The sequence below is a fragment of the Moschus berezovskii genome, chromosome 9 (genome assembly GCF_049115385.1).
Source record: "Moschus berezovskii isolate FMDL1 chromosome 9, NW_MosBer_1.0, whole genome shotgun sequence".
Lineage (NCBI taxonomy): Eukaryota > Metazoa > Chordata > Mammalia > Artiodactyla > Moschidae > Moschus > Moschus berezovskii.
This window is the reverse complement of record NC_142468.1, coordinates 38,991,677-39,012,510: the sequence shown is the minus strand read 5'-3', so window position 1 is coordinate 39,012,510 and position 20,834 is coordinate 38,991,677. Positions and strand designations below refer to the sequence as shown.

The 20,834-nt window shown below is 43.2% G+C and overlaps 1 protein-coding gene across 1 annotated transcript in view; it reads right to left on the bottom strand.

Annotated features, from left to right (window-relative positions):
• SQOR (sulfide quinone oxidoreductase) overlaps positions 1 to 18,881 on the bottom strand; it is a 48,428-nt gene extending 29,547 nt beyond the window's left edge. The window contains exon 1 of the mRNA XM_055435788.2: positions 18,724 to 18,881. The gene's annotated coding sequence lies outside the window, so the exon portion shown is untranslated. The remainder of the gene's footprint in view (positions 1 to 18,723) is intronic.
• Between the last annotated feature and the right edge of the window lie 1,953 nt (positions 18,882 to 20,834).

Below are 20,834 nucleotides of genomic sequence, written 5' to 3'. Positions count from 1 at the left end.
CAGGCTCTTTCACAGTTGCCGCAAGTTTAAGTCAGTATGACTCTTATCAAAAACATTTCTCATCCTTTGACTCTGCTCTTCCATTTCTGGGACTCAGGTCTGAGGAAATAACTTCTAATACTTAAGAAGACAAGACTCTACAAAGATATATCTCACATATTCATTCATAATACAGTCAAATCTGAGTTAACTGGCTTGTGAATTGGATCTGATTTCATCCTGGTTACAGAAAAAAATGCAGGCTCTAGACTGGCCAGGGAAGTCTCAGGTTCCAGACTGTTCTAACCAAGGCTAATTTATGATTGCTTCTATTTAAAATGGGTAGGGGGAACAGAGATAGCCATCCACATGTCAAACTTTGAGGAAAGGTTACATAAAATATTGTTACACAAGATGACCTATGTAGTCTTTTTAAATTATGTTTACAAAGAGCATATAAAATGTTTATGTTATGATCAGAATATAAATCGGAAATACAAGTTCAACTATGTAAGAGAAAAATGCATTTTAAAAAAATAAGATGTTAACACTGGCAGTTTTCTCTGGGTTTTAGAATAATGGGTGACTTTGATTTCTTCTGCTTTTCTGTATCTTATAAAATCTCTGCTGCTGCTGCTGCTGCTAAGTCACTTCAGTCGTGTCCGACTCTGTGTGACCCCATAGATGGAAGCCCACCAGGCTCCCCCGTCCCTGGGATTCTCCAGGCAAGAACACTGGAGTGGGTTGCCATTTCCTTCTCCAATGTGTGAAAGTGAAAAGGGAAAGTGAAGTCGCTCAGTCGTGTCCGACCCTTAGCGACCCCACGGACTGCAGCCTACCAGGCTCCTCCATCCATGGGATTTTCTAGGCAAGAGTACTCTACTGTATGCATACATTAATATTATAATAATAAACTATTTTGATGACAATAACAAATATGTTCTAAGTCCTTTACACAAACGTTTAACCTGTGAGCTATCACCATCACCATTTTACAGATGAAAAAATTGAGGCAGAGCTCACATGTGGTGGATTATGATTTGAACCTGGACACTTAAGTGCCAGGGTGTCTGCTTTAAACCACTATATCTACTATCTCTATCAACAACAAACAGAGCTAACACGAAAACCTTAAATGAAAAATTCCAGATATTTTCCATACTTTACACAACAGGGAAACCATTTTTTCATGGGATTGACACCTAAAATAGTAGCAGTGTTTTGATACAGCTATAATTTACTTTTTCCTTCTTCTTTGCATGTGCTTTCTCACATTTTAATGAGCTTTAAATTTTAAAAATCACTCAACTTGGTTTTGTTTGTTTGAGTTTTCTGTTTGTTTTTTGTTTCTTAATGATTGAGGACTGGGGGAAATCACCAAGTAGAATGTTACTCTCTAGTTGGGAAGAAGATATTTTATGATGAATAGACAGTCCTCATATTCTGCCTTTCAATATGACAGCAAATCTCCTCACTTGACTTTTAGGAAAACCACTTTTTCGTGGTCCCGACACATCTTTTTTTGGCCACATAACTTGTGGGATCTTAGTCCCCCGATCAAGGACTAAACCAGGCCCTCAGCAGTGGAAGTGCAGAGTCTTAATCACTGGACCACCAGGCAATTTCCCTGACACAGAACCTTAAACAAAATAATGACCTAAAAAGGAAGCCTGGCTACGTTTCTGATTTCAAGCCATGCAATCTGAGGCCCTTCAAACTCCTAATTCCCTTCCAGCCTAGTACCCCATGGTTTTCCTCTTGAAAGAGGAAGTTTATGCAAATACTTCCCTCATTTAGCCAAGAAGGCAAGTTCTATTTTATTTTAGCAGTTCCCCATAGCTTATTTCTGGATTCTGTAGTAATAAACACAAAGTCCTCTGAACGAATTCTACCAACTTCATTAATAATCGTCATCAAGCAGAATGTCCCGGCCTTTGCAGTCAAATTTCAACCATAAACAAAAATTTCACAAACATAAAATAACATGTTAGAGGAAATGTTCCAAGTTTCAAAACACTCATTCTAACAATATAAGGTCATCCTAACTTTCAGATCAGAAAAACAGAACTACAATCTAATGCTATCGGTAGAGAAGGTAGGGCATGATACAAAGTCAAAGACCAGAAAGAAATCAGAACAATAATGCAAAATCATAATTTAGATCCCACTTTGGAATGTGGGAACATTGACCTAAACGAAGACTGGAGAACCAATCATAAAACCAGACATAATCTGAACCAGAATGGAAAATAAAAGAAAAAAAAACAAACAAACACCAAACCCTGGAGTCAACAGCAAAGAAACAAAAAAAATCTGTCAACAAAATAACTAAGGAGCATAAATCTAAGTCTCTGAGTCTCCCTAGAAGGTAGCTTGAAACACATGTACCTGAAGTTAAGAAATAAGAATTACCATCTAACGCAGGAAATTCAGCTGCTTTCTCTCTACACTCTTACAAAGTGAAACACACACTCTTTTTAAAAGAATCAATAAGGCAAAGTTAACTTTCTTTTATCAAGTGCCACATTTATTTAACTGAAATAAATGTATTTCATTTATCAAATACATGTTCTAATTAAATAATGTCATACTTTTAAGTTAGATAAAAATTCCTCAATTAATCCTAAATCAATCAAGTGCTTCCTTCAAAGGATCAAAATAAATGCTCTGCTATATCTGTAGTCTGACTGAAGAAGTAAAACCCCTGCTAACTGAAAGATAAGATGGACTTCTAGGCACCTCCTGCTTACATTGCTGGCTGCTGATCTGGGGTCCTGGTCCAGACAAATCTTTGGAACTCCACACCTTTCTACAGCCAGCCCTTCTGAGAAAATCAGTGCAGATTGTCAGTGTCAAGAGCTCCCTAATCCTCAGCCATGTGACATGCCACTCACTGGGTGTCAACTAGGACACTTGGCTGAGTTCAAACAGAGCTGGCCTCTAAACAAGGATTATTCAGAGCATCTTAATGAAAGATCCATCAGGCCAATAGGACTTACAGTCAATCTTTCAGTTATTTTTGCTCTTGAGGAAACTGGGGGGGTCTTTGTATGGGTCACTATTATTTTATCTCAAGCCCACACCAGGCTGGGCCCTCTTTGCTTTGGGTTTCAATAACCACAAGACCATCTTTTTAACATATCAACTTCATATAAACTTTCAAAAACAAAGAGAAAAACAGACAACAGGCAGCCTCCAGCTTTTGCCACCTACCCCATTTCTCCTACCTGCCCTCTGGGCCTCTAGCTTCCCTAATCAAGCTTATATAGGGCCGTGAAGTCCTGAAGTTCTGGATCTCTGTGGGTCCCAGTCTCTGAGATACAAATGAACCTCATCTACACACAGCATGAGTTGGGCTTACACCTAGTACCCAGGTGGCAAAATGCCTGAAAGGCTCCTCCTCCTTCATTGGCTCCTCCTCCTTGGGCCTTCTGGGCCTTTTAACTAAAGCTGCTGCTGCTGCTAAGTCGCTTCAGTCGTGTCCGACTCTGTGCGACCCCATAGATGGCAGCTCACCAGGCTCTGCCGTCCCTGGGATTCTCCAGGCAAGAACACTGGAGTGGGTTGCCATTTCCTTCTCCAATACATGAAAGTGAAAAGTGAAAGTGAAGTCACCCAGGCATGTCCGACTCTTCACGACCCCATGGACTGCAGCCCACCAGGCTCCTCCATCCATGGGATTTTCCAGGCAAGAGTAATGGAGTGGGTTGCCATTGCCTTCTCCTTTAACTAAGGCTATCATCAGTTATTTACATCTCTCCACCAAATTACTTCCAGAGACAGGATTCAACAAGAAAAAGTAGGGAGAGACTGTCATAACAGTAACAGCTAACATTTATTGAGCGTTTTAGTTGTACTTATGCTATCTCAGAGACAGACTCCTTACAATAACTTTGTAAAGAGAGTGTTAATATCCCCATTTTACAGACAAGAAAATTGAAGTTTAGTGTAAAGTGGAGTACTTGCTTAAGTCACATCACTAATTGAAGAGGAGAGTTTAATTCAAACTGACTCCTCGGTTGAGGAGTCTCACAGCATTAGACTTAAGAGATAACTCAAGGAAAACGCCTACCAGATGAATTTTATTTACATTCAGATATAACATAGATTACGCCCCACGGAGTGAGATGGGAGGGAATATATGATATTAAATTTTAGCTTACTAAGAAAATTGGAAGAAAAAATTTGAGTTTTGGGGGGAATGAGCCAGGTAGAATAATAGTATTGATATTAATATAATTTTAAGGGCTCTTAAAATTTAAAAATACATACTGATATTCTTACAGTTGAAATCATTTGGATTTGCTTGAAAATATTACAAGTGGCAAGTAGGTAGGAGTATAGATGACACAAGATTGGCCATGAGTTGATAATATTTTTTAAATTTTAATTTTTCATTGAAGTATAGTTGATTTACATTTCAAGTATATAGCAAAGTGATTCAGATATATATGTATGTGTGTATGCATTATACATACTTTTTCAGAATATTTTCCATTATAGGTTATTATAAGATATTGAATATAGTTCCCTGTGCTGTACAGTAGTAGGTCCTTGTTATCTATTTTATATACAATAGTCTGTATCTGTTAATCCCAAATTCCAAATTTATCCTGCCCCTCCTTTCCCCTTTGGTTACCATAAGTTTGTTTTCTCTGTGAGTCTATTTCTGTTTTTTAAATAAATTCATTTGTACCATTTTTTCAGATTCTACATATAAGTGATATCATATGATATTTGTCTGATTTATTCACTTAGTATAATAATCTCTAGGTCCACTCATGTTGTTACAAATGGCATTATTTCAGAGTTGATAATAATTTGAAACCAATTTATGGATTTATATGGGCATTCCTTGTGGTAATCTGTGATTTTTTTGTATATTCTGGAAAGTTTCCACAATAAAAAATTAGAATGAATGAAACAGCAAAAAACAGTGTGTCAGGATGGACATTAGCTTTACTCTTTAGTCACTGAAATGTTATGTCTATGCATATTTCAAGTAATAGCAAGATAATTGGAGAAGGAAATGGAAACCCACTCCAGTGTTCTTGCCTGGAGAATCCCAGGGACCGGGGAGCCTGGTGGGCTTCCATCTATATGGGGTCACACAGAGTCGGACATGACTGCAGTGACTTAGCAGCAGCAGTAGCAGTAGCAGAAATACAAGTAGCAACACAATTATAATCATACTTCCCTCCCATGTGCCTAGAACTTTACAATTCACAAGGCCCATACCTGAGCCTACACTGGAGGTATTGCTACCACTTTAAAAATAGGAAAACTGAGGCTCAGAGACCCAAGGTGATCTCCCAAAGGTCACTTGAATCTGCAGCGAGACCAGAGCCACAATGAGTTCTTTCTGTATAAAGCAACTTTTCCTGAATGCCCTTAGGAGCAGCAATGCAGGCATGAGAAGGAGCCAGCAATTCAGAGGTGGTAAGCTCCCAGTCTGGACTTTCTCCAGCTCTAGATCTCAGGACGATCTCTTTGCTGGGCCCTCACATGCCATGCCCCAGAAGGGCAGCCTTATAGGCAGATCCAAGTTTTACGGGCAGGGAAGCCTATACAACTTGGGGACCAAAATTACAGATACAAAATTAGATAATATTGAATGAGAAAATAAGTCACAATAAATGTCTGGATCCTTAGTGATTCAGGATTCTTCTGAGATCTCTGTTTCTCGTGGGAGTGTCAGCATTTTTGTTCTATTCAGACCTTCAGCTAAGTGTATGACACCACCCACAGTAGGAAGGGCAACCTTCTTTACCCTGTCTACTGATTCCTCCAGAAATACTCTCATAAACACACCCAGAATAATGTTTAACCAAATGTCTGGGCACCCTATGGCACAGTCAAGTTGATACATAACAGTAGCCATCACACCCTCTGACTATCAAACTGTCAAAACTATCAAAGGGAAATTGTCACCATGACTGAATTGCCATGAAAATGACACACACTGCCCCTCAAAATGCTATGGTTTGTTAATACGATCACATCTCAATCTGAAGCACATTCAAGTCAAGTCTGTAGGCATATCTGCAGCATTTATCAGTGGCAATGGATAAGACACTTCCTGAAACCTTCCTGGAGATACTCTGAATCCTACTGTATTAATCACATTTTTAATTTCTATATTTTATGATTGTTTGACATCTGGGGGCTTTATTAGTCCTAAAGAAACATTGTTTCTAGGACTGCTGATGCTGCGCCTGCTGAGTCGCTTCAGTCGTGTCCAACTCTGTGCGACCCCATAGCCGACCAGGCTCCCCCGTCCCTGAGATTCTCCAGGCAAAAACACTGGAGTGGGTTGCATTTCCTTCTCCACTAGCCAACTTCTAAAAATGTAAACACCTCAGTCTGGAAGCACACCTTTGGTAATTATACCAGCCAACCCAGAGCCCAAACCTGAACCACTTCCTCTGTTTGGCTTTTACATTCCAGAAGGCAATATTCCTTGCCCCAGTCATCCCAGGGCCAGACATCAAGACAACAAGGACAGCCCCTACAGTCCAGAGTCCACTAAAATTATTCAAATTAGTTAGCACCAAACCTGGTCAGTCTGCTCCCCCTGCCTCATGAAAATCACACCATAGGTTTTGCCCATGAAAAGTGAAAGTGTTAGTCACTCAATCGTGGCCAAGTCTTTGCAAGCCCATGGACCATAGCCCGACAGGCTCCTCTGTCCACGGGATTCTCCAGGCAGGAACTGAAGTGGGTAGCCATTCCCACCTGCAGGGGATCTTCCCAACCCAGGGATCAAACCCAGGTCTTGATTCTTTACCATCTGAGCCACCAGGGAAACCCAGGTTTTGCCCATGCTTTCCCCTTAATTTGCCTGCCTCCTGACCAATCTGGGTGCTTCCTCATGTGACCCAATGTGGTGGAGCAAGCCTCCTGTTCCTAGGGAACTGGGAGTCGAAGCTTCGTCTTTCATGGTAGTCATCTCCTGATGGGCTGGCCTCACCATGCCTGATTGAAAACAAATCCGAGGTACATTTTAATACACTTACACTAAAATGCATTCACTACTATTCAGTCAGATGGGAGATTTTACATGTTTAACAAGTTTTGCTCTGCTCCTCCTTACAAATCCACTCAACTGTCAGGTGGCATTTAAAAAGCAATTTAATTTTGTATTACTGCTGAATGCTATAATTACGTGAATGAGTGGGCCAAATTTTACAATTAAATAACACAGCTATGGTATGATTTTTAATGCAATAATTACTCCTGAAGAATACAGCATGGGACCTTCCTTTCTTTTGTTACACTCTTTCACCTGCAGTATCAAAACAAGATATCTTCTCCACCAAGGAAAGTCCTTGCATCTTTTTTACCCATTTGCTGCTGCTGCTGCTGCTAAGTCACTTCAGTCGTGTCCGACTCTGTGCGACCCCACAGACGGCAGCCCACCAGGCTCCCCCGTCCCTGGGAACCTTGATAAAAAAGGAAGTGTCATCAATCAGAAGTGCTCAAAAAACATTGTCTAAGTTCATTGGAAGGACTGATGCTAAAGCTGAAACTCCAATACTTTGGCCACCTCAAGTGAAGAGTTGACTCACTGGAAAAGACCCTGATGCTGGGAGGGATTGGGGGCAGGAGGAGAAGGGGATGACAGAGAATGAGATGGCTGGATGGCATCACCGACTCTGTGGACATGAGTTTGAGTGAACTCTGGGAGTTGGTGGCAGACAGGGAGGCCTGGCATGCTGTGATTCACGGGGTTGCGAAGAGTCGGACACGACTGAGCGACTGAACTGAAGTGAACTGAAGCTATATTTTTATTTACAGATTTGTCTCCTACACAAAAGGTATTCAGATTAAATTACATTTAGCAACACTAAATGTGCAAGTATATCTTTATGGAAAGAAAGAGTGACATGAAATTTGCATCATCACAGTTCTGCTATAGCTAAGTGTTTCCACAAGTATGCATTGCATACTTGCTTCACACAAGTACCTGTGCTGACACATAGCAACTTCCCCACCCGCCCTGGTCCCATTCCCAGTCTAGTAGCTTTGGATGCCAATGGAAGAACAGCAGAGCTTGCCAGCTACTGATAATGCAGTCCAAGAACAAGGTGAGCCAAATTTCAGGGGAAAGTTTTGTTTTTTTTAATGTTAAAAGGTCTAATATTGGAAAATTAAAAATAATGAGATGTGTGCACATCTTTTTTTTCTAGCTTGAAAGTGTTTATGTTTTCCTCCACACCCAATACAGTTTTTCTGAATGAAGTTCTACTTTCATTCATCACGTATACATCTGACATGTAAAAGTACTAAATAAATCCAGCCATCTGTTAATTCACTCTATGGTCTGAACATTTGTGTCCCCAAAAAGTCCACATGTTGAAATGTTAACTCTCAAAGGTTATGGTGTTGGTCAGGAGGTGGGGCCTCTGGGGTTGATTAGGTCCTGAGGGTGGAGCCCTAGTGAATGGTATTAGTACCCTTATAAAAGAGAGTCCAGAAAGATCCCTCACCCCTTTTACTATGTGAGGACACAAAGAAACAACATCAGCCCTGGCCCAATCATGCCAGTACCTTGATCTTGGACTTTTCAGGCTCTAGAACTACAAGAAATAAATTTCTGTTGTATATAAGCCAGCTAGTCTTTGGTACAGGCTTCCTAGGTGGCTCAATGGTAGAATCCACCTGCCAATGCAGAAGACACCAGTTTGATCCCTGGGTCTGAAAGATGCCCTGGAAAAGGAAATGGCAACCCACTCCAGTATTCTTGCCTGGGAAATCCCATGGACAGAGGAACCTGGCAAGCTACAGTCCATGGGGTCACAAAAGAGTCAGAGATGACTTAGCAACTAAACAGCAGCAGCAGTCTGTGGTACCATAGTCCCCCTTATTCATAGTTTTGCTTTCCGTGGTTTCAGTTATCTACAGTGAATGGCAATCCACAAATATTAAATGGAACATTTCAGAAATAAACAATTCACAAAGTCTAACCTGCATGCTATTCTGAGTGGAGTGATGAAATTTCACACCATCCTGCTGCATCTCACCTGGGACATGACATCCCTTTGTCCAGCTTATTCTGCTAGTTAGTCACCTAGTGGCCACCTCAGCTATCAGATCAACTGTATTGCAGTGCTTCTGTTCAAGTTACCCTTCTTCCACTTAATAAAGGTCCCAAAACACAGTGATTCTGACAATTTGAATAAGGCAAAAAAAAAAAAAAAGCCGTAAAGTAGTTCCTTTAAAAGAAAAGGTGAAATTTTTCAATAAAGGAAAAAAATACCCTATGCTAAGATTGGTAAGTGGTATGGTAAGAACAAACCTATCATGAAACTGTGAAGAAGAAAAAGAAATTCATGCTAGTTTGCTGTCGCAACTCAAACTGTAAAAGTGACAACCCCAGAGTGATATGTGCTTACCTGGGATGGAAAATTAAATTCATATTAAATTCATAAATAAGATATTTTGAGAGATGATATTCACACAACTTTCATTATACTACACTGTTCCAATTGTTCTATTTTATTCTTATTGCTAATCTCTTACTGTACCTAATTTATAAGTTAAACATTATCACAGATGTGTAGGTAGAGGGAAAAACAGTACATACAGGATTCGGTACTATGCATGGTTTCAGGCATTCACTGAAGGGTCTTGGGACATACTCCCCCACCAATAAGAGGGGGCTACTATATTTGTTAGGGGCCCAATTGGACTAAGGCAGTGACTGAGATCTTATTCTTCATTATGACAGGGGCTGTGCTGGATGCTGGGAATAGAACAGTGAACATGTCACACCAGGACCTTGTGATGACAGAACATGCATTCTAGTGCAATGGAGAACACATTAGTCCCTCACCCTCCACTATAACACCTTCCTGAAATGCTCCCTCCTCCCATTTCTTCATCTTAGTCATGGCCCAAAGTCCAGCCCAAGTCCCAGCTCCTGTAGTGCCTTCAGTCAGGCTGGTCTACAAACTGTGCTACCAATCCTGCCCTTCTTAGAACTTTTTTGTGGTCATCGTTTATTTATTGGCATTTTGACGCATCTGTTTTCCCAGAGAGTCTGAAACTGCCTGATGGTTTGAGACTCTGGTTCAATGGTTCAAGACTCTGGTCCCATCTATCTTCACAATACTTATGGAGTATCTGAGTCCTTCTTGTCATCCCTTGGTTCCAGACAGTTGGGGGCAGCAGGCAGAAAACCTCTGTACCCTAGCCAGAGTGTAGCACTCTCTAGCCACCTTCTCAGGAACAGCTGCCAAAAAATGAGGTACCTGTATTTTTCACCACCTACATCATCTCTGGATCAGCGAGGAGGAAAGTTGCGGTTGGCTTCCAAAACTCTGGGTTTATATCCCAGTTCTTAGACTTGACTTGAAGGAGCAAAATGCAATGTAATCAGTAGGAGCTAAACACCTCTGGTGCTTTGAGGAGAGAAGAAATAACCAATGACAGTTTGGTGAAACAGACATGATCTGACCAAGAGATAAAAGACTGGCAGCATTTGGACAAGTGGAGATGCTATGCAAGGGTACACCAAGGGGATGGAACAGCATAAGTAAGTAAAAGAGTGGGCTACCACCCTCCAGGCCTCGCCCCAGCCTTCTCTGCTCTCTCCAAGCCCTGAGAGCTGGCCTCCCTGGTCCTCTGGCTTCCAGTTGGATTCAGCCAATGGGAGGCACCAGTAGATTAGCAGATGTGAAAATAATGAAATTAGGATATTTGTTGCCCGGACCCCTCCCAACCAAGCTTCGGCTCAGCAATACTGGATTCCTCCAGCCAAAGGCCTTGGCTCTTGTGGGGGTGGCCCTCTCCTCAGCTACAGCTTTTTCTCAAGATGCCAGTAATCACTCCCTCTGCTTGCTTCTTCAGGCCCCAAATCAATACATTTGCTTCTGGTTCCCCTTAACCCTACCCACACCTTTGTAAACAGTTGTTTCTTTAAACCCTCTTAACAGCCTTGAGCATGCCAAGTGTTTCCCAAGACCCTGACTAGCTGGGAAAGAAAACCAGAATTGACTGACATTGAGAGAAGTAGATAATAAGGAAACATCACAGTCCAATTATAAAGGGCCATGCTAGGGAATTGAGGCTTTATACTGAAAAACACACAAAAAAAGTTTTAAGAAGTGATAGAACAGAGGAGGCAGCTTTGAGAAAACGAATCTAGTGTCAGGGAGAAAGTAAATCGAAGGAGAGGCAAAACCAGTTCTGGAAATCAGGAGACTAGTGCAGAGGTCCAGGTGTAATGATAAGGGCCTAATACAGTGTTAGCGTTAGAAATACAAATAAAAATTTAGATAAGACAGAGAAAAGGGAAAGAGAATGATTGAATGAGAGGTAGGAAGGGCCCCTGCAGGAAAACAAAACAAAAGCCAAGTTGACATCTAGGCAGCTGAAGAGAGAGGAATTGTGTGGGCAGAAACAGGGAAGTCTAGGCAAGGGCCTGTCTGGGCTAGTCTGGGACACTTAAGAGATTTAGGAAACAGAATCACCTAGAATGAGCATGGCACAACAGTGGGCAAGGAGGAAGGGAGTCTAAGCCAGAGCCTGCTGGGAAGAGGGAGAAGACTGGGTGGGCATACTATGTAAGGAAAGTTTGGGGTTGGAAGCTTAATCCTAGACAATAGGAATCTAACCTAAGGGTCACAAAGAAGCAACCTGCAGGCCCAATGCAGACCAGAGCTGTGTTTTGTTTGACTCACAAATTCTGCCTAAATTCTGAATTAGTAATGTGAGAACATTACTAATCCAACATTAAAATTTTTGAATATGCCAGGTGGCACTACTGGTAAAGAACACACCTGCCAATGCAGGAGACATAAAAGACACAGGTTCAGTCCCTGGGTTGGGAAGATCCCCTGGAGGAGGGCATGGCAACCCACTCCAGTGTTCTTGCCTGGAGAATTCCATGGACAGAGGAGCCTGGAGGGCTACAGTCCACAATGTTGCAAAGTCTCAGACATGACTGAAGGGAGCACGCACACACCTTCAAAATTCCAGATCGTTGGCCTCTCTGACAACACTAAGCCCACATTCCCCCATGTCAGCTGTCAGCTGGAACTGCCCATCTATAGATTGGTCACTGCCCATCTACACCCTGAATGAAGTTAAAGTTCACCCAGCCCCACAAAGCCAAGATTCGAATTTGTTACTGCTCAGCCCTGGCTGCGTGTGAGCTATGGTCCCTGCTAAAGACAATGAGAGCCCTTGGAAGTTCTTAAGGAAACTAAAGAAGACCTCTGTGGGGGAGTTGAGAGGATGACTTAGAGCAATTCAGTTGAATTTAGCATTTTTTAGTGTTTACTATGTGCCAGGTACTGTGCTAAGCACTGAGGAGCCCGGGATGAGTAAGAAGACCAGGGATATGAAGGTCATTCAGTGGCTGATTCAGAAATTTAGGAACCAGCAAGGGTTTGGAACAGACATGAGAACAGAGATGAAGGTGCGAATGCAAAACCTATGTTGAAGCAATTTTTGTGACAAATTAGCCACAGGGGATAAAGAAGGAAGGATGTGAAATGGGACCTTGCTCTGGGTGGCGATATGGAAGAGAGGGTGTAAATCACAGGGCTGGATTACTCAAAGTGCAGCAAAGGTCCAAAGCACCAGGGGAGAGAAGGAAACCACACCCATTGAGAACCTTGAGAACCAAAGGAGGGGAGCCCACAGAGGGATTACACAGGCAGCACCCTTCCTCTTGGCTCACCTCCCCTTGAGTAATGGCATCGCCTGTGTGTTCAGGAACTGGATTACTATTTTGTTAACAAATAAAGAAAATGGAGCAACCTTCATTTAGGCCTGCAGGGCCATGTCAGAACTCTACCTCTAGAGCTGTTGCAATGCCAAATGTTTGTTTAAACATTAAGCAGTGAGACTACTGCTCTAGGAGTGGGCCAGGAGCAAACAGATCCAGGAAACAGTTCCACACAGCTCCTTGATGATTCAGGGCTTAGAGTCACATTGGGGTTCTTTAGTTCCCTAACTCTTTGGAGGAAACTGTAGGAATTTTCTTTAAAGAACTGCTGATTAAGAGTTACTAATGAGGACGCAGCAATGAAACACTGGCTCCCTTTGCTGCTGAGAAATTTCCTACAAATTTTCCTAGCCTATATACATTTTACAGTCAGAAAGCCTTATAATAGGGAAGGACTGATGATTTCACCAAACCATACATTAACTAAGCAAAAAACAGAACCTCTGTTCATGGAAGGGAAATTAGCTCACATTACAGCTCCAGAAAAGGGGAAAATGTCAGTCAATTGGATTATTGCAACTGAAAAATTTCAGGTTTTGACTGAATTATATGGCAGGGCGGGGGGAGTGCCTTGCTTCCTTGCTTGCTTTAGCCAGTGGGAGCTTGACTGCTCATGTTCTAGTGCATAAAACATCACAATTTAGCTCCACTTTAACCCCACCATTCACTGTTGGCCTTCAGTCAAGTAAGTATACTGAAGGTTTCAACATTTGCATAAGCCTGTGCATCTCCATCCTGAGACTATAGAACAAGGCACACAGGAAAGGGGGAGCCTAATATAGAATTAATTTGCTTCCAGTCACACAACAAGGATCCAGCTTTGCCTTGGTCTCCTGAACCCACTCAATGATCACAATAAAAGTATGCATCAGCCTCAGGAGTGCTGTGATTCCCACTCAGAGTTTCACATACAAGAAGACTCTGAGGAATGGAGTTTCATTATAAACAGGGACTGGCCAATTTGTCAGGCATATTGTTGCCTGGAATCTAGCATGTGAGGTCTTAACACAATGAGAAGAGACTCTTTAATTATAAGTTATACAAGTGTTCTTTGAATGTGATTGAAGAGATGCCAAATTCAACCCTTTAATGGTTAGGACAGAATGAGGGGGTACCAGGTAACAGGTGGGCCAGGTTCCTCAAGCTCGTGTCTTTCCTACATCTAGATAAATGACACAGTTCCCCATTACTGCATAAGCCTCGTATGAGGACATGTCAGCAGTCAGAGACCCAAATCCACATTCCAGGTAGTGCCAGGTAGAGCTCGTCCTTAACTACTCTGAGTCATGTTTTCTTCAACAATGGAATAAAGGATTGAATTGCATAGGTTCAAAGGTCCCTTCCTTCTCTAAAATTGTTATCCTCTAAATGAGCGGGAAAGGGAAACAGGTTCACAAGCAGATACTCAAATGGGAACACTTGTTCTATTAACCCTTTAAACTGATTGGGCTCTGATTTATTGCAGCAAAGAATGACAAGGGTTTGTAGCCAGGGCTTGAACATAATCAGAATGGGAACCATATCTCCCTTTCTGTTCCCCCAAGTCTGACCATGATTCACTGGGAGCTGCTGTGCACTATCCCAGACACAAGAAAAACACTAGAAGAAAAAAAAAAAATCACTGAAGGTTTTCCATGTGACAGGACAGGCTATGTTCTTCACATAATTTCTCACAACAACCGGAGAGGTTGGTATTATTGTCCCTGTTTTATAAGTAAGGAAACAGACATTGTGGAGCCATGGGCAAGTCACAACCACTTTGAGTCCATTTCCAGAAGTGTAAAATAAGTCACTGCGTCCAGCTGACTTTAAAGGCCCCTCCTTCTCTGTGACTCAAAACAAGCTTAGATTTGACTACCTAGACCTTGAAAGGCTCGCGATTACCGTGCAAACCCAGTTGGCCAAAAAATAGGATGTCTAGTCCCCCTCCTCAAGCACCATTCACAGGCTCACAGAAACACAAAACCACATCTATAAACCCAGAACCTCCTTGGGACGCTCTCACATTCTGTACTGTAAGCAAGGTGATCATTAAAACCCATTATTTTCCTACGAAGACATCATGAGCTGCCTTAAAGCAAACTGCCAAGGAAAAGAGAAAGTACGTAGAGTGAAATCACCATAGGCCCCAGAAGTCAGAGACTGGTCCCAGGATAAAAACAGAGGTATCTCCTCTCATTACTGTATATAGGGCCGGAGTTGCTGCATGGAATGAAAGCTCCCTGAGGACCAAGTTAGGGTCAAAACTTGGAAAATCATTATGATTAGAAAGGAATTACCCCATGGTCCTTAAGAATCATCACCAGCACCATCAACCCATCACCCACCACGCAATTATAAATCATCTGCTCTGTACATGGCTCAGCAGCTAGGCTGGTCATTTGCTTAAGATGCCAAGTTCTGTTTTTTTTCCCAACTGTCAGGATCATGAAGGGGAAGAAGGCCTTAACAACCTCAGACAGGATCCAAGGGACAATACAGAGTGTCTCTAGAAAGAGCATATGAGATTCTCTTGGGTAGGTAAGGGAGAGGGGTCCTAAGAGAAACTGAAGGACCTGCTGGGATCACGACTTAGAATAGAGTGCCCAGATCTATTTACTTTCTAGAGCTGCCCTTAAAAACAAAATCAAATAAGAAAAACAGGATAAACGACAGAAATTTATGTTCTAACAGTTCTGGAGGCTGGAAGTTCAAGATCAGGGTCCCTTGGGGCCCTATGTAAAGGCAGCAGTATAATATTTGATATACTAACCAATTCTTTTCACTTTGATATTCCTAGTTACCCTGAGAGTCAACCCCACTCAGGCAACCAGACATGTGGCATGGAGGGTTCATCCCATGGATCTGCAGAACCAAAGGGTCAGATCCTTTTGCTTTTGTTTTCAAAGGGCAAAGTCCAGATTTAATTAGTCTGCCTCACTAACATCAGCCTATCCTACAGCAAAAATTGAACCGGAAATGTCAGTGGCTCGGCGAAAGAAAACTTATTTGAGTTGAGCGTTCCTCCTCCATCTTTTAGCAACATCATTTGGAACACACAGCCTTGAAGATCAGTGTAACAAAGGAAGAAAGAGAATGAAGAGCTCACATTCCATCTAACATTCCTCAGCCTGTATAGTATTCTGCTCAGGCTTTCACAAGATACCACAAACTGGGTCGCTCAAACAGCAGAAATTTATTTCTCACTATTCCAGAGGCTGGAAGTCCAAAATCAAGGTGTTAGCATGTATAGTTTCTCCTGAGGCCTCTCTCCTAGGCCTGGGCCTCCTTACATCCTTGTGTGGTCTTGTCTCTACATGCACCCCTGGTGTCCTTTCCTTTTTTTATAAAGACACTAGTCATAATGGATTAGGGTCCTACCCTTATGATCTCATTTAACCTTAATTCCCTTTTTAAAGGCCCTCTTTCTCTGAACAGTCATATTCTAAGGTATGGGGATTAGGATTTCGACATACAGATTTTTGAGGGGATGCAATTCAGTCCATAATACCAGTATTTGCCCCTTCCAAAGTTGCGGCCATAGAGAGCCCAGTGTGCTCTAAATTTACTGTTCTTTACAAAGTTCTCTCCCCATCTTTCCACCCCAACTTACAATTTTACAAAGTAAATCACAGGGGTCACTGGCTGGGTCTGATTTTCTTCTTCCTATTAACATCCACATTTATTGGATTACATAGACTTTTAAGGTTGGGCATTAAGAAGCAGCTACCTGGCTTTAGGTCTAATCTGGCCAGCCTGTAGCAACTTCCATCTACTGCTCCTATTTACCAAATCTTCAAGGGTCACAAAGGAGTTGTGTAATGTGCAATGGGGCAGAAAAAAGAAAAGAGGAAAGAGAAATGTGCCACTGGACCCAGAAATGCCTCATCATGGGTCCATCTCCACTCCCTATAAGACAACTTCCTGTGTTACATCACATCAAATTAACGAGCCTAGACACAGGTAAGATGGAGGAGAAACTGTTCAGTAAAGGAGTTCTAGTTTCCTATCAACATGAAATTTCATTTTCTCTGGCAGAACACTAATCACAAAGACCCACACACAGAGACCCAAGGGCCCTGACTGACATTTCAAGCATTCCAGCTCCAGATGTGTTCAGCCACTAGGAAAAAGAAACGCAAATTACTTTAAGCAGAGTCATTTCACAAACCACCAGCTGTCCCCTGGATAAATTCTGAGTTTTTTAGCTGTAGTTACAAGCAATAATTTCCAATGTACTTATTCATTCAAAAAATATTTATTGACTAATTTCTGGAGAAGGAAATGGCTACCCATAACAGTAATCTTGCCTGGGAATCCTGTGGACAGAAGAGCCTGGAAGGCTACATTCCATAGGATGGCAAGAGTTGGACTCAACTCAACGACTGAACCACCACCACATTCTATGTACCAGGAATGAGGACATAATGGCAATGGCTTGGGGTCCAGAGAGGTTCTAATAAACAGTACTTATTTCACTCCTTTGTGCCAAGTATAGCACTGGACACCTTCAATACAGGGGAAGGTATGATTATCTCCACGGTACAATGAAGAAGTCAAGGTGAAAAGAAGTCCAAAAGACAAGCTCATGCTGCTAGTCAGTGGAAGCATCAAGATCAGAAGTCATGTGACCTGACTTCCTGGACAGTACCTTCCACTTAACCAGGAACTTGGGTAGAAAATAAACATTTACATCTTCATTTTCACTGATTTCTAACTGAAATTTAACACTTCCTTCAATTTTATATAGTGGCTTAGATGGTAAAGAATCTACCTGCAATGCAGAAGACCTGGGTTTGATTCCTCAGTGGGGACAATCCCCTGGAGAAGGGAATAGCTACCTACTCCAGCATTCTTGCCTGGAGAATCCCATGGACAGAGGAGCCTGGCAGGCTACAGTCCATGGGGTCGCAAAGAGTCTAACACAACTGAGTAACAAACACTTCATTCATCTCAGGCAACACACCCCAGCAGATACAAGCAGTACCTATGACTTTATCACCAATAGAAATCACAGGTATTTTCTTGTATTACAGGCATTACCCAAATCTTGAAATATTATTTATGTTTGTTACTATTTCAAAATTATGATAGCTATTAGATCCACTGCTAGATGATGTTACTTAATGCATTATTTTTAAAAGGCATATATACTACTACATCATCAATTCTCTTAATATTTGGACAAGTGATTTGGAATAGGTTTCCCTTATAACACTTCTATACTTACAACTGCCTTTTATTTTACACCTTCAAAAGCATTGAACCTAAAAGTGGTCCTTAGTCTCCCCAAAACTGCCAAAGTGGTACATGGCACAAAAATGGGTCAGAACCCTACACCACAGCAATGGGCAGCCCAGGCAAATCCAGAGCTCTGCTCCCTGTGCCTTTGAGTAAGAGGCTAGGTTGGGATTTTTATTATTAAAAGAGAGAAACGAAGAGAAAGGAAAGCACCCCAATTTCACCAGAGGACCCTTTCCACCAGTTCCTGTATAGCACGGGCCCTAAATGCTCTTCACGGCTGGTTCCAGCCATAGCTGAAGGATACTGCTTGAGCCCCCACCCCTCCGTCCCACAGGCTGTGTGGATAAACGCGCCCCACTGTGGGCAGACCAGCAGATGTCACCTCCTACCCCCGGGGACTGAGAACCCCTTGCGCGCTGGGACCACGTCAGAGTGACACAGTCAACAAGTGGAAGATGCCAGAAATTCCTACACACCAGGGCACCAAGAAATTCCCACACACAAGACCACGGATACATTGTTTTTTAACCTCCCCTAGCAGGGCAGCAGCTCCACGACCCCAGGGCGTCGCAAGACCCGGGTTCCAGCAGGGGCTGCAAGAGCTGCGGATGCCGCGGGTGGAGCACAGAAGTGTGAAGCGGAATGCAACGCGATGCCCAGGGGCCGCGCTGGCCCAGATGCGGGACAGAGCTGGATGAACAATCGGCCTTCGGGGTGACCTCTCTCCCCGCCGGGTCCCTTTTCCCTGGCCAAGTGCCTGATGTCGGCCGCGGGATGCCTCTTACCCAAGAGGTGCGCGGAGCCTCCGGCCACAGCGTCAGCGCAGCAAAAACTGCCGCTCCCTGCGAGGGCTCGCGGCCTCTGCTGGGGCCCGTCCGGCCCCCGGGCGGAGGCTGGAGGCGGGGAGAGCGAGCCTCCCCCCAGGAAAGTTCCGGAAAGGTCCCGCCGCTGCCCCGCCCGGCGCCACAGCCCGGGGAACCAAGGCCAAATGCAGGCTACACGCGCGCTTCCAGCGCACACGGGGGACAGCCGGGGGCGCGGGCCAAGCGGGTCGGGGGCACTGCCCGCAGGACAGACTCGCCCCTACCCGCCAGCGCACCGAGGGGTGCGGCCGGGAGCCCATGGTGCCACAGAGGAGGGCACGGAGGCCACCTGCCCCCCTCCCCCCATCCCGTGTGCCTACACTGTTGCGTAAATGGGAGGGACAAAGGTGAAGGCGGGTCTGTAGATAGAGGCCTGGCGGTTTGTGTCGGGTCCTCCGGTGAGCGCTCTGCTTCTCATCGGGTCCCCAGGACTGTCCAGAGAGCCCGCTTTCCAGCGCTTCTTTCACACGTAAAAGGTAACCGAGGCTGCGAGAAGCGCCCAAACTTGCCTTGGTAAGCAAGCGCCAGAGCAGCGCTCTCAACCCCAGGATGGAGGTCACGGTGAGCAGGCTTTCAGACACTCATCTCCACGCAACGTTGGGTCCTACTTTCATGAATGGACATTTTCAATGGGCTGCTCTAAGTAGGTGTGAAACGCAGGTGAGTAGTTCTCCACTACGTCAGACCTAGAACGCCTTTTTATAACATATATAGGATGTCCAGAAGTCTTACTGCAACTTTAAGCTTTAATAACCTTGATAGTATATTAAAAAGCAGAGACATTTTTTTGCCAACAAAGGTCCGTCTAGTCAAGGCTATGGTTTTTCCCGTGGTCATGTATGGATGTGAGATTTGGACTGTGAAGAAAGCTGAGCACAGAAGAATTGATGCTTTTGAACTGTGGTGTTGGAGAAGACTCTTGAGAGTCCCTTGGACTGCAAGGAGATCCAACCAGTCCATTCTGGAGGAGATCAATCCTGGGTGTTCATTGGAAGGACTGATGCTAAAGCTGAAACTGCAATACTTTGGCCACCTCATGCGACGAGCTGACTCACTGGAAAAGACTCTGATGCTGGGAAAGGTTGGGGGCGGGAGGAGACGGGGACGACAGAGAATGAGATGGCTGGATGGCATCACCGACTCTGTGGACATGAGTTTGAGTGAACTCCAGGAGCTGGTGATGGACAGGGAGGCCTGGCCTGCTGTGATTCATGGGGTCGCAGAGAGTCGGACACGACTGAGCGACTGAACTGAACTGAAAGTCAGATGTGAGTTAAGCTTTCCTTTAAAAAAGTGCCTTGAAAGTTTAATTACTTCTTTTACATTTCATTCTGTGACTTTTGAATAATCTTTTTTGAATTTTTTGTTTCAGTCAACTTTTTAAGGTGAAATCCTAGCAAACCAAAAACTGAGGCAATCACAGAGAAGTAGGAGCCTAATCAAGTTGAACTTCTGAGCTCCTCCCTCTGGTTTTGTCTTGGTAGGTTTATCTATTGAGGTAAGGCTGGTTTATGGGTTCCACTTCTGTCTCTGTATAGCCTACAGCACACTTACCACCAAAAATTGTTTCCGTATAATTTTTTAATCCATCCAACACCCTGTGTCTTTCAGTGTGTGAATTCAGTACCTTTGCATTTAGGATGATTATTGATAAATGAGGACTTAATATTGCCATTTTATCCTTTATTTTCTGGTTGCTGTATATCTCCATTGTTCCTTTTCCTTTTGTTTCTGTCTGCTATTTTAGTTTGGTGGTTTTCTGTGATATTTTTGTCAATTTCCTCTTTTATTTTTTTTAATGTTTCATGTCTCTGCTCTAGATTTTTGTTCTGTCGGCACCATGAGGTTTGTATGAAATGTCTCATAGGTAAAATAATCCTTCTGCTGGTAGCATCTTGTCTTCGTTTTCCTATATAGGCGTCTTCCTTTTCCTTTCCCCTCTTTTTGTTTCTGTTGTCTCACGTTATCTCTTTACGTTGTTACAAAGTTGAAGTATACACTAGTTTTGTGGATTTTTTCTGCTCTCCTCCTTA